We start from the raw sequence: 12,362 nt of genomic DNA, 5'->3' as shown, positions 1-12,362 counted from the left end.
ACTTCGTGGACTATAGCCTGCCAGGCTCTTCTCTTCATGATATTTCCCAGGCAAAAATACTGGAGTGGATTACCATTTCCTCCTCCAGGGGATCTTCCCCACTCAGGGATGGAACCCACGTTTCTTGCAGCTCCTGCGCTGGCAGATGGTAAACACTGAGCTACCAGGGAAGCCCCAAATTAGGCTGGGGAAACATCATCCAGAACACTGTTTTGGTGTTATATGAAAGGAGAAAAGGTTAGTGCTCCCTTGACAGAGATGCACGAGGCCCTTGGCCTGACAACACACATATGGTTAAGGCATTTTCAGGTACTTTGTAGCATCTAACCACTGTTGTGGGGACTGATAAACCGATTTGCAGGACAGGAATAGAGATGCAGACATTGAGAATGGACTTGAGGACACAGCAGGGGAAGGAGAGAGTGGGGCGAGTTGTGAGAGTAGCATCGATATACATACACTGCCATGTGTACAATGGATAGCTAGTGAAAGCTGCTATATAGCGCAGAGAGCTCAGCTCGGGGCTCTGATAAGTTAGAGGGGCGGGTTCGGGGAGTGGGAGCGAGACTCAAAAGGGAGGGGATATATGTATACATATGGTTGATTTTTACAGCAGAAACTAACACAGTATTATAAAGCAATTATATTCCAGTTAAAAAAGAATACAGTTGACAGCCAGGAGTGATGCAGGGACATCACTGGGTATAGAAATCAGTGGTCAAGAAGAAATGAAATCTGGAGATGAACTATTGACTTCCAAATGTTATATTTGTCATTTAAAGTCCTGAGACTTCATAAGAAACATTGGAATAGAGTATAAATAGAAAATGAAGTCAAAATACTGAACCCTGGTGTCCTTCTGACATTTGGGGGTCAGAAAGAAGAGGATTCAGCAAATGAGAGGAAAAATCAGGAGACAACTTGACCTTGTGTGCATGCGTGCTCAGTTGTGTCCGACTCTTTGCAACCCCGTGGACTGTAGCCCACCAGGCTCCTCTGCCCATAGAATTGTCCAGGTAAGAATACTGGAGTGGGTTGCCGTTTCCTACTCCAGGGGCTCTTCCTGACCCTGGGTAAGTAAAACTGATGGTGAAGGTAATAAGGGTGGTCTCAACACTAGGTGGGGGTCTGTCTTTGCTTAGAAAATACAAATTCCAAAATAACTTTGAGTCCCTTGGCATGTAAATTGCAGATAGTATGATTGCTAATCTGCTGTTCATGCAAGTTAATCAGGGATTTGGAAGGATGGAGGTGCGGCGGAAGAGTTTTGGTGAAGGGACTGGGAATAAGGGGAAAGTAGATGACTGGACAACGTGTTGAGGTGGCTGGAGAACTTGTAGATTTTATTTTAGTTGCTAGGAAATAAATCCACCTGTTTGCCCAAGCCTTTAGTAATTTTTACTACATAGAAATGCTTTTGGCATCTGTGTGTGTTGATGTGTGTGAGAGCTAAGTTGTCTACATCTGATGCAGAGTGGAGGGGAGGGGTGAAAGAAGTCACAAGTTTAAAGAGAGGAGTGTTGATCTATATTGATATTGTATTGATCTATAGAGTAGAGTCTTGAGAGTAGAATTGAGAAGGGCAGGGAAGTCAGAGGGATTGCAGAAACCTTCTGGTCAGAAAACGAGCTGGCATCTAGGTTACACTTATGTGACCAAGTAGCTGCTTGATTCTCCCATCATATGAACCACTTTGGTCTAGGACCTCTTGCCCCTTAACTTTTATATTCATGCTGATTTTCATAATCACTTGGACTCTCAGTCCTGGCTGCTGCTGGACAAGACCATTGTGCTGTCAGCCTTGCTCTGGCCTTGCCCTTTACTTCTGAAACAGGTCAAGTGAGACTGATGGGCTATTTCAAGTACAAATAATTACATTGAATAAGGAGGTTGCCTTCTCCTAAGCAAGGAAGAATGTATCTTTATGGTTTCAGCTGCCAAGTTTTCAAAACACAGTTTTTCCATTGCTTCTGGTTTCTTCTTGTTGTTTTTTTTTTTTTTGGTAGATGGTGGTAATTAATTCTTCTTATCACTTGTACAAACTAACTCCATATTTGAGGCAAAACTTGTGTTTCCTAAAAGGAGGTTTTGACAAGCCCCTACTATCTTTTAGATAATGGCTAGTTGATTGTGTTTTTGATAAACTCTGAGTCCTGGTTCCAATATTTGAATACCAGAGTAACACAGAGAAATTAAAAAAAAAATTGTGTTGAAGTAACAGCAGCAACAAAAAACTAGCTTTATAAATCGAATCTTCCAACAGTCTCTTACAAATTGTTAGATTAGGTAGTGCTACTCCTCTGGTCTGTGCCTGACTTTGTCCTTCTTTAACTCTCTAATCTCTCCCTCCCTTCCTGTCCTCCTTTTATTCCTAAATGTACCCCCCCATAAACCCCAAAGCTGAAAAAATACATGGAACCACCATTGAGTCTGAGTCCAAATCTCATCTAAGTTCAAATCTCAACATTAGCACCTCCCATCTTTGTGAGCTTCTCAAGGCAGCTTTTCTGTCTTGATTCCCTATCATTTCACAAGGGGGTAACTGTGTCACTTAGGGCTGTTGGGGAAATTAAAATATTGGGTTGGCCAAAAAGTTCATTTGGGTTTTTCTACACCATCTTATGAAAAAGCCTAAACGAATTTTTTGGCCAACCTAGTTGATGATAAATACAAAGTGATTACAACAATGCTTAACACATTAAGCATTCAGTAAATGCTAAAGTTTGTTATTCTTCAAATAGACATATTTAAATAAGAAACTGGAAAAAGAAAATGTTTTGTAATGATGTCCTTTTGTACAGAAGAACCTGGAGCTGGGAGAAAGATTTTTGAATTTGAAGGATGGAGAGGAAAGGAAACAAACATAAGACCTGTGTTCTCTGAGCTAATTCAGAAAAGATTGTACTGGTTGGTTTCTTTTCTAGTTGTTCCTCATCTGTGTAGCTCTGTCATTTAGATGCTATTGAAAAGGCATGTGCTTGGATACTTGCAGGCCTACTACTGGTCTTGAAACTAACAGTGACTTTGAGTCATTTATTTATTTTTGGAGTTATGATTTCTTATATCTAAAATGGGAATAGTAACCTCAAATCAAATATACTGTGGAAAATGTGCCTTGAAAACATTACCAAGATTCACCCTGGGTTGGAAGATTTCTAAGATTCTATTGTAAGTAAATGAAGGTTGGGTATGATTTTACTAAGTTCATCTGGCCCTTGTAGTCCTACTTAGCCACACAAGTTCTCCTGTTTCTAGGGAAATTACTTCAATTAATCTCTGAATGGCAGCCCTCTCCCCTGGCACAGCAGACAGCAGCTGTTGAATACCCGGGAACAGGAGACAGCGGTCTCCTTCTATGAAAGGGAGGATGAATTTTTTTGTTCAGCTGTAATCACAGAGGAGTTTAGGAGTGGGTAGAAGTTTGTCCAGAGCCGAATAATTTCCTCTCCTTTATTCAAAACAGAAAGCAAGAACAGATGAACTCCTGGTGTCATGACAAAAGAAATCCAGTTCAGTCATGGCCCTTCTCTTGGGCTGCCCATCCTTAAGCACAGGCATAGAATCTCAGGATCACCAGTAGATTAGATTGGAATGGCTCTCTGGAAGAAGTTATGATCTGTCTTGTCAGAGGCCTTCTGGGGACACTTTGTCCCTTGTATTAATGACACAATATCCTGGAAATGCTGCTTTGGAAGTCATCTGAATATATTACAAAACCCTGTGGTTTAGCAATCCCAACTCAACTGACTGAAAACTTTTTTGGTTTTGATAATTATATCAGGGTACAGACAATAGTAGAAAACCTTGAAGCATTTTGTTTTCTCCTTTGGAACTTGCAGGGAGCCAAATGTTTACATTAGAAACCTGTCTCCTGCAGAATTTTATTGGGAAAACCATAGCTATTATAAATACTCTCTCATAGAAGCTAAAACTGTTTAAGGTTTTTTTCCCTTGATTTTGTAATGCCTCTTAGAAATGGTCGAATGCTTCACATTTAATTCTTACAAAAACAATTTTCCCTTGAACAGACCCTTGGTTTTCTGTTTGATGTGTTAGTGTAATTTTTTCCATGAACAGATTTAGGCATTTTGGCAATTTCAGTATTAAAGACAAATTAATGGACATTTAATTCAATAAACTTGTAGGATTAAACCCAGTACCCAAAGTGAAGTGATGTAAGATATTTTAGCAAGGGTCTTAGCTTTCCTTCCCAAATCCCAAATTGGCTTCTACTTTGACAGAATTATTTGTATATTTCTTGGAGCTATTTTCCGGATTGTGCAGGGTTTGAATCCAAGGTGGCCTATTTGATCCATCTGTGTTTCTGTTAAGGTTGCTGCCTGGCTGAATGATTTTCTGAAAGAATTAAGAAATGTTCTTTCTGATTAACCACAGGAAAAAAATAGTGAGGAGAACATTAACTCTGCCAGCTTAAAGGATCAGTTTTCTAAAGAAAAAGTTAGAAAAGAGCTAGTGGAATATGGTGGAACTAGGTTTTATGGGGGCGGAGGCTCTAAGTTGTCAGGATGTTTCTCAGGAGAGGAAATTAAACAGCCAAAGAATTAACTGTGCAGGTCAAAGAAAGTGATTAAGAACAAATTAAACTTAGGATAAATTAGAAGAAAAATAGTATTATACATAATCATTTTTATAATGAAACAATTGGATCTTGGTATCATTAAGTCATTAGCTCATCTAATCAAGGAAAAGAATGCCCAATTACCTAATTAGGAAAGAGAAATGTGAAACTCCTACAATTAGAGAAGATATCAAGAATCTATACAAAAATAGGGGACTTTATATAAAACTTAGATTTAAAACTTTTCTTAGTTTTATTTGTATTTTCCTAGAAAGTTTAAATTGACTAGATGAATAATCTTGAAAATGATGAGAATATTTTTTAAAAAGCCTTGAGAAGATTTGAAATTTGAGGAATTTTAATTTGAAGATTTGAGGAATTCTTTTAAATCTTTATGCAACAAATAATCCCTTTATTATTTGTGCTATTCTGGTTTTGTTTTATGTAGTTCCCTGCCCACCCTACTTCACCAGGAAATCTACCTTGACAAAATCAATACCCACCTACCTGCTTCTACATAAAACAGATTACTCTTACTTATGAATGTTGATAAAACAACTCTAAATAGAAAAATTTCAGATAGAATTGAAGAAGTCTACTGAAATCCTTCTAGACTTAATATTGGTTTATGGAATCAGCTCAGGCTTGAATGTGGCTTTAGACAGAAAAGTATTCATGGGCTGGAACAATGTGTCCTTTTGTTTTTCAGTTCTTCTCCTCCCTGTGTGTTATATTAAAGTAATTAAACAGGGATGCTATTAGCCTTAGGTGGTTCTAATGCCTTGGTAACCTGTGTAAGTCAAAGTGGTTGCACTCAAGTCTGGGAGAATGAAGCTTAAGAACAACTAACCACAAACAGCCAACTAGGCTTTCCCAGACAAGGCAACTGCCTAAGTGATAGACAATCAGTTAAGTTCCTTGCTTTGCTTCTATATGTTCCCTATAAAAATCTTTATCCCAGCTCCCATTGCTGAAAGGTTCCTAACCACTTTTAGTTTCATGCAGTCCAATTTGAATTGGCAAAAGGGAAGGGGGCTTCCCTGGTGGCTTAGACAGTGAAGAATCTGCCTGCAATGAGAGAGACCTGGGTTTGATCCCTGGGTTTGGAAGATCCCCTGGAGGAGGGCATGACAACCCACTCAGGTATTCTTGCCTGGAGAATCCCCATGGACAGAGTAGCCTGGCAGATTACAGTCCATGGGGTTGTAAAGAGTTGAGCATGACTGAAGACTAAGCACAGCACACCTTACTTAAATAAGACTCTTAAATTTTGATGTGGCACAGTTATCAGTTAACAGTTGATGACACCTTCCTTTGCAAGAGAGGGAAGATGGCTGAAAACAACTTGGTATTGACGTTTTCCAAACTCAGTGATGTCAGCTGCATGAGACCTTCTTTCTTCCAGCACTTCTGCAGCTAATCCAAGAGAGAACGCTGACCTTAGTGCTGCATGCTCACCTCTGACCTATTTCAGTTCAGTCGTGTCCAACTCTTTGTGACCCCTGGACTGCAGCACACCAGGCCTCCCTGTCCATCACCAACTCCTGGAGTTTACTTAAACTCATGTCCATTGAATCGGTGATGCCATCCAGCCATCTCATCCTCTGTTATCCCCTTCTCCTCCCACCTTTAATTTTTCCCAGCATCGGGCTCTTTTACAACGAGTCAGCTCTTCTCATCAGGTTGCCAAAATATTGGAGTTTCACCTTCAACATCAGTCCTTCCAATGAACACCCAAGACTGATCTCCTTTAGGATGGACTGGTTGGATCTCCTTGCTGTCCAAGTCACTCTCAAGAGTGTTCTCCAACACTACAGTTCAAAAGCATCAATTCTTTGGCTCTAAGCTTTCTTTATGGTCCAACTCTCACATCCATACATGACTATTGGAAAAACCATAGCCTTGACTAGACAGACCTTTTTTGGCAAAGTATTGTCTCTGCTTTTTAATATGCTGTCTAATATGCTTTTTAATATGCTGTCTAGGTTGGTAATAACTTTTCTTCCAAGAGGTAAGCCTCTTTTAATTTCATGGCTGCAGTCACCATCTGCAGTGATCTTGGAGCCCAAAAAAATAGTCACTGTTTCCGCTGTTTCTCCATCTATTCATCATGAAGTGATGGGACCAGATGCCATGATCTTAGTTTTCTGAATGTTGAGCTTTAAGCCAACTTTTTCACTCTCCTGTTTAACCTTCATCAAGAGGCTCTTTAGTTCTTCACTTTCTGCCATAAGGGTGGTGTCATCTGCGTATCTGAGGTTATTGATATTTCTCCCAGCAATCTTGATTCCAGCTTGTGCTTCATCCAGCTCAGCATTTCCCATGATGTACTCTGCATATAAGTTAAAAAAGCAGGGTGACAATATACAGCCTTGATGTAATCTTTTTCTTACTTGGAACCAGTTTGTTGTTCCATGTCCAGTTCTAACTGTTGCTTCTTGACCTGCATATAGATTTCTCAGGAGGAAGGTCAGGTGGTCTGGTATTCCCATCTCTTTCCAAATTGTCCACAGTTTATTGTGATCCATACAGTCAAAGGCCCACTTAATTGTTTTCTAGGCTTTGTCTCTGTGTCCTTCTCTACTGGCAACAGTTAAAATAACATGGAATGGGCAAGAGGTAGTCCCTCAAAGAAAGGGATGCTGGTGTGTTATTACCATACATCTATTACCAAGGGTTTGTTCTGGGAATGCATATCTAGTTGGATGTTATACAATGTTTCTTATGATTTTACTGCATTACTTACTATATTTACTGCATTTGTTCTCCAGTAAGAACACTAGATCAACTCTTTAAATGCCAAAATGCCTTTAATATAATTGAATATCCATCCTCAAAGTAATTTTAATGAAAATGGTAATTGAAAAATTCATTAAAAAGTAGGCATTTCAAACTTACAGGTACTATAGAGCTTAATCCTTAAAAATGATGCTGTTAAAGTGCTGCACTCAATATACCAGCAAATTTGGAAAACTCAGCAGTGACCACAGGACTGGAAAAAGTCAGTTTTCATTCTAGTCCCAAAGAAAGTCAGTGCCAAAGAATTTTCAAGCTACTGCACAATTGTACTCATCTCACATTCTAGGAAAGTTATGCTCAAAATTCTCCCAAGTCAGACTTCAGCAGTACATGAACCATGAACTTCCAGATGTTCAAGCTGGATTTAGAAAGGGCAGAGGAACCAGAGATCATATTGCCAACATCTGTTGGATCATTGAAAAAGCAAGAGAATACCAGAAAAACATCTACTTCTGCTTCATTGACTATGCCAAAGCCTTTGACTGTGTGGATGACAATAAACTGGAAAATTCTACAAGAGATGGGAATACCAGACTGCCTGACCTGCCTCCTGAGAAATCTGTATGCAGGTCAAGAAGCAACAGTTAGAACTGGACATGGAACAAAAGACTGGTTCCAAATTGGGAAAGGAGTACGTCAAGACTGTATATTGTCACCCTGCTTATTTAACTTATATGCAGAGCATATCATGTGAAATGCCAGGCTGGATTAAACACAAGCTGGAATTGCTTGGAGAATTATCAATAACCTCAGATATGCAGATGATACCACCCTTATGGCAGAAAGTGAAGAAGAACTAAAGAACCTCTTGATGAAAGTGAAAGAGGAGAGTGAAAAAGCTGGCTTAAACTCAACATTCAAAAAACTAAAATCTGCAGTGCTAAGGGGAAGGTTCATAGCATTACAGGCTTACCTCAAGAAACAAGAAAAAAGTCAAATAAATAACCTAACTCTACACCTAAAGCAATTAGAGAAGGAAGAAATGAAGAACCCCAGGGTTAGTAGAAGGAAAGAAATCTTAAAAATTAGGGCAGAAATAAATGCAAAAGAAACTAAAGATACAATAACAAAAATCAACAAAGCTAAAAGCTGGCTTTTTGAAAAAATCAACAAAATTGACAAACCATTAGCAAGACTCATTAAGAAACAAAGAGAGAAGAACCAAATTAACAAAATTAGAAATGAAAATGGAGAGATCACAACAGGCAACACTGAAATACAAAGGATCATAAGAGACTACTACCAGCAGCTCTATGCCAATAAAATGGACAACTTGGAAGAAATGGACAAATTCTTAGAAAAGTATAACTTTCCAAAACTGAACCAGGAAGAAATAGAAGATCTTAACAGAGCCATGACAAGCAAGGAAATCAAAACTGTAATCAGAAATCTTCCAGCAAACAAAAGCCCAGGACCAGACGGCGTCACAGCTGAATTCTACCAAAAATTTAGAGAAGAGCTAACACCTATCTTACTCAAAGTCTTCCAGAAAATTTCAGAAGAAGGTAAACTTCCAAACTCATTCTATGAGGCCGCCATCACCCTAATTCCAAAACCAGACAAAGATGCCACAAAAAAAGAAAACTACAGGCCAATATCACTGATGAACATAGATGCAAAAATCCTTAACAAAATTCTAGCAAACAGAATCCAACAACATATTAAAAAAATCATACACCATGACAAGTGGGCTTTATCCCAGGAATGCAAGGATTCTTTAATATCTGCAAATCAATCAATGTAATACACCACATTAACAAATTGAAAGATAAAAACCATATGATTATCTCAACAGATGCAGAGAAAGCCTTTGACAAAATTCAACACCCATTTATGATTAAAACTCTCCAGAAAGCAGGAATAATAAAAGCTTTATATGACAAACCCACAGCAAGCATTACCCTCAATGGTGAAAAATTGAAAGCATTTCCCCTTAAATCAGGAACAAGACAAGGGTGCCCACTCTCACCACTACTATTCAACATAATTTTGGAAGTGTTGGCCACAGCAATCAGGGCAGAAAAAGAAGTAAAAGGAATCCAGATAGGAAAAGAAGAAGTGAAACTCTCACTGTTTGAAGATGACATGATCCTCTACATAGAAAACCCTAAAGACTCTACCAGAAAATTACTAGAGCTAATCAACGAATATAGTAAAGTTGCAGGATATAAAATTAACACACAGAAATCTCTTGCATTCCTATACACTAACAATGAGAAAACAGAAAAAGAAATTAAGGAAACAATACTATTCACCATTGCAACAAAAAGAATAAAATGCTTAGGAGTATATCTACCTAAAGAAACAAAAGACCTATACATAGAAAACTATAAAACACTGATGAAAGAAATCAAAGAGGACACAAACAGATGGAGAAACATACCGTGTTCATGGATTGGAAGAATCAATATTGTCAAAATGGCTATACTACCCAAAGCAATCTATAGATTCAATGCAATCCCTATCAAGCTACCAATGGTATTTTTCACAGAACCAGAACAAATAATTTCACAATTTGTATGGAAATACAAAAAACCTCGAATCTCCAAAGTAATCCTGAGAAAGAAGAATGGAACTGGAGGAATCAACCTGCCTGACTTCAGACTCTACTACAAAGCCACAGTCATCAAGACAGTATGGTACTGGCACAAAGACAGAAATATAGATCAATGGAACAGAATAGAAAGCCCAGAGATAAATCCATGAACCTATGGTCACCTTATCTTCGACAAAGGAGGCAAGGATATACAATGGAAAAAAGACAACCTCTTTAACAAGTGGTGCTGGGGAAACTGGTCAACCACTTGTAAAAGAATAAAACTAGAACACTTTCTAACACCATACACAAAAATAAACTCAAAATGGATTAGAGACCTAAATGTAAGACCAGAAACTATAAAATTCCTAGAGGAAAACATAAGCAAAACACTCTCCGACATGAATCACAGCAGGATCCTCTATGACCCACCTCCCAGAATATTGGAAATAAAAGCAAAAATAAACAAATGGGACCTAATGAAACTTAAAAGCTTTTGCACAACAAAGGAAACTATAAGTAAGGTGAAAAGACAGCCCTCAGATTGGGAGAAAATAATAGCAAATGAAGCAACAGACAAAGGATTAATCTCAAAAATATACAAGCAACTCCTGAAGCTCAATTCCAGAAAAATAAATGACCCAATCAAAAAATGGGCCAAAGAACTAAACAGACATTTCTCCAAAGAAGACATACAGATGGCTAACAAACACATGAAAAGATGCTCAACATCTCTCATTATCAGAGAAATGCAAATCAAAACCACAATGAGGTACCATTACACGCCAGTCAGGATGGCTGCTATCCAAAAGTCTACAAGCAATAAGTGCTGGAGAGGGTGTGGAGAAAAGGGAACCGTCTTACACTGTTGGTGGGAATGCAAACTAGTACAGCCACTATGGAGAACAGTGTGGAGATTCCTTAAAAAACTGGAAATAGAACTGCCATATGACCCAGCAATCCCACTTCTGGGCATACACACCAAGAAAACCAGATCTGAAAGAGACACGTGCACCCCAGTATTCATCGCAGCACTGTTTATAATAGCCAGGACATGGAAGCAACCTAGATGCCCATCAGCAGATGAATGGATAAGGAAGCTGTGGTACATATACACCATGGAATATTACTGAGCCGTTAAAAAGAATTCACTTGAATCAGTTCTAATGAGATGGATGAAACTGGAGCCCATTATACAGAGTGAAGTAAGCCAGAAAGATAAAGAACATTACAGCACACTAACACATATATATGGAATTTAGAAAGATGGTAATGATAACCCTATATGCAAAACAGAAAGAGAGACACAGATGTACAGAACAGACTTTTGGACTCTGTGGGAGAAGGCGAGGGTGGGATGTTTCAAGAGAACAGCATGTATATTATCTATAGTGAAACAGATCACCAGTCCAGGTTGGATGCATGAGACAAGTGCTCGGGCCTGGTGCACTGGGAAGACCCAGAGGGATTGGGTAGAGAGGGAGGTGGGAGGGGGCATCGGGATGGGGAATACATGTAACTCCATGGCTGACTCATGTCCATGTATGACAAAACCCACTGCAATGTTGTGAAGTAATTAGCCTCCAACTAATAAAAATAAATGAAAAAAAAAAACAAAAAAAAACAACAACTAAAATTATGGTATCTGTTCCTGTCACTTCATGGCAAATAGATGGGGAAACAGTGACAGACTTTATTTTTTTAGGCTCTTCCAAAATCACTGCAGTTGGTGACTGCAGCCATGAAATTAAAAGACACTTGCTCCTTGGAAGAATAGCTATGACCAGCCTAGATAGCATATTAAAAAGAGACATTACTTTTCTGACAAATGTCTATCTAGTCACAGTTTATGTTTTTTTTCAGTAGTCATGTATGGATGTGAGACTTGGACTCTTAGGAAAGCTGAGAGCCCAAGAATTGATGCTTTTGAACTATGGTGTTGGAGAAGACTCTTGAGAGTGACCTTGGACTGCAAGGAGATCAAACCAGTCAATCCTAAAGGAGGTCAATCCTGAATATTCATTGGAAGGACTGATGCTGAAACTCCAATACTTTGGCCACCTGATGTGAAGAACTGACTCCTTAGGAAAGACCCTGATGCTGTGAAAGATTGAAGGCAGGACGAGAAGGGTATGACAGGGGATGAGATGGTTGGATGCTATCATCGACTCGATGGACAGGAATTTGAGCAAGCTCTGGGAGTTGGTGATGGACAGAGAAATCTGGCATGCTTCAGTCCATGGGGCCACAAAGAGCTGGACATGACTGAGCAACTAAGCACATAGTAAATGCTAAGGAAGAACCCATGTAAAATTTCTCTTTGAGGAGCCTTGATAATTTTTAAAAAGAAGTGTTGAGATAAAGGAGTTTGAGTGATTGGCACTTGCTGGTGTTCTCAGTTGGAAATCTTGCCTCCCAGCTATCTCTCTCTGAGCTCTGACTCCATGA

General features: G+C 39.0%; 1 non-coding gene across 1 annotated transcript; it reads left to right on the top strand.

The window, feature by feature from the left end:
- Positions 1-215: 215 nt before the first annotated feature.
- LOC139034569 (U6atac minor spliceosomal RNA) lies at positions 216-339 on the top strand. Its single transcript, XR_011487105.1, has one exon. It is a non-coding gene; the product is annotated as a U6atac minor spliceosomal RNA (small nuclear RNA).
- The last annotated feature ends 12,023 nt before the right edge of the window (positions 340-12,362 follow it).

The sequence above is a fragment of the Odocoileus virginianus genome, chromosome 3 (genome assembly GCF_023699985.2).
Source record: "Odocoileus virginianus isolate 20LAN1187 ecotype Illinois chromosome 3, Ovbor_1.2, whole genome shotgun sequence".
Lineage (NCBI taxonomy): Eukaryota > Metazoa > Chordata > Mammalia > Artiodactyla > Cervidae > Odocoileus > Odocoileus virginianus.
Note: the sequence above shows the minus strand (reverse complement) of the source record. Positions and strands in the feature narration are given on the sequence as shown.